The sequence below is a fragment of the Anopheles aquasalis genome, chromosome 2 (genome assembly GCF_943734665.1).
Source record: "Anopheles aquasalis chromosome 2, idAnoAquaMG_Q_19, whole genome shotgun sequence".
Taxonomy (NCBI): domain Eukaryota; kingdom Metazoa; phylum Arthropoda; class Insecta; order Diptera; family Culicidae; genus Anopheles; species Anopheles aquasalis.
Window position 1 is genome coordinate 32,540,001 of NC_064877.1, and position 1,865 is coordinate 32,541,865.

The 1,865-nt window shown below is 50.0% G+C and overlaps 1 protein-coding gene across 3 annotated transcripts in view; it reads right to left on the reverse strand.

The window, feature by feature from the left end:
• The window catches only part of LOC126579117 (uncharacterized), a 10,070-nt gene extending 9,836 nt beyond the window's left edge, over nt 1-234 (reverse strand). For all 3 annotated transcript variants that reach the window (XM_050242438.1, XM_050242446.1, XM_050242429.1), the window contains exon 1: nt 1-234. This exon is cut by the window's left edge and continues 605 nt beyond it. The gene's annotated coding sequence lies outside the window, so the exon portion shown is untranslated.
• Nucleotides 235-1,865: the final 1,631 nt, after the last annotated feature.

Consider the following 1,865-nt stretch of genomic DNA (forward strand, 5'->3'; position numbering starts at 1 on the left):
CTCGGGGCAAATCAATATGGCGACTGCTGTTGGGAAAAAACGGAGCACTATCCCATCATCCCGAATAAACTGCAGCTCGCACTGTGCACGGAACAGTTTCACGAACAGTTCACCAGCAGCACCGCGGGAAGATGCACTTTTTTCACTTTCTTCACATCCCGAACACGCCTTATGTAACGAATGCAATTCAGCAGCCCAAGAGCGATGCGATGCTCGCCTTTATCTTTTCACATCACTTCGTTTCACGGGGTGGGTTGGGTTGGAAAACAGGGGGTGGGTGGAAGATTTTGTTTTGGGTACGAAACGTCAAGACGCCCACTGGGCGGGCGAGGACTGGCAGCGTCACGAGAGGTCTTGTAACAGGTGGGTAAAGGTCGGGATGCGCGTGAGCTTCTTCGCGATACTAGCGCCCTCTAGGAAGCCTACTTGCTTGAAATGATTTCGCTTCAAACCGTTTGCTTGATTTTACCTTCGGCTTCAAAATAGGACGGTTTTCTGGAGTGGTAATTAATTTTGCGGAACACGGAAGCTCATTCATTGAAGCAGAGAAGAAAGGCAGTCTCCACTACCAAGCTACTGAAACGACGTTCAGTTTGTGCAGGATGGCAGACCCCCGAATGAATCATTGAGAATTCTCAAGCTTAAGCAACTAAAACAGCACGAAAGAAGCACGATTTAATCTTAAAAAAAACTCCCCTAAATTTCATAATGACTCTTACCGTGCCCTCCATCACGCTGATCAACGAACAAACAAGCATTCACTCATCGTTTGCCACTTTCGAGATACGATCCAACGATACGCCCTCGTGATGGAACGGAGATTGACCTCTCGACAGGGATACTTGACCTGCTTCCGTGTTGTTCGTCCGTGCCGGGTTTCTAAAATTACCCTACTCGACTGCGCTCCCGAGAGAAACTGTTGGCAAATACGTGGAAAGCTCTTGGTTCCCGCCGATTTCCCGTTCCACTTTTTAACGATGGGTATTTCAGGACACTACAGGGGCGATCTGGTGAAATGATGGATGGCAACATGAGGAATGCGGGCTTGTTCGACATATTTAAAGATGCTTGCGCCGTATACCTGTGTTTTTGAATGCTGCGAGCGGAGACTTCACGCCACGATTGCGAGTTGCGATTGCTCACCGCGTGGTATGCAAAGTACCGGCCATAAAGAACCGAGTGCCGTGCACGTCAGGACATGTGTGTACGCGCTAAGCGGCTTATGCCGATTCATAATCCTTTACAATGTGTCGTCGTATGCCCTGGCCGGGAGTATTCGTCCGTTTGCACCAAACACCACGAATGGTTATGGTTGGATAAACCAAACTCGAAGCGCACCGTCTCGGCACAGTGGCTTCGGTAACAGTGCAGGTTATTGCTTTGAGTCGATTAGACATTGTTGTAACAATTAAATTTCGATGTTTATCCATTTGAAAAAAACGTTACTCGCCAAGGCCACGGCCAACAGGGAAAAAGAGACGAAGGAAGAGAGAGAGAGAGAGAGAGAGAGAGAGAGAGAGAGCAGCCAGCACTTGCAAACAACAACAGATCCCTTCGCCACCACCGTTCCACGCATCATCATTCGGTCAAAACAACACCCGGGCCCGTCGAACGGTCGTCATGATAAACATTTATTGCCTCCGCGCACTTTCCGGCCGTTTAACCGTTGGCGGTTTGTTCCGATCCTGGCCTGACCTGGCCTGGCCTGGTGAATCACCAACCGAGCACGGCCGAGGGCTGAGGCGAAATCCTAAACAAATACGCCAACTTAACAGCGTAACGACTTTTGGCCCGTTTCGGTTGTATATTGTCCCCGGGCCTAAAGAGCCCGGAGGCGGAGAGGGAAGCAGAGGAGGGTGTCTTCC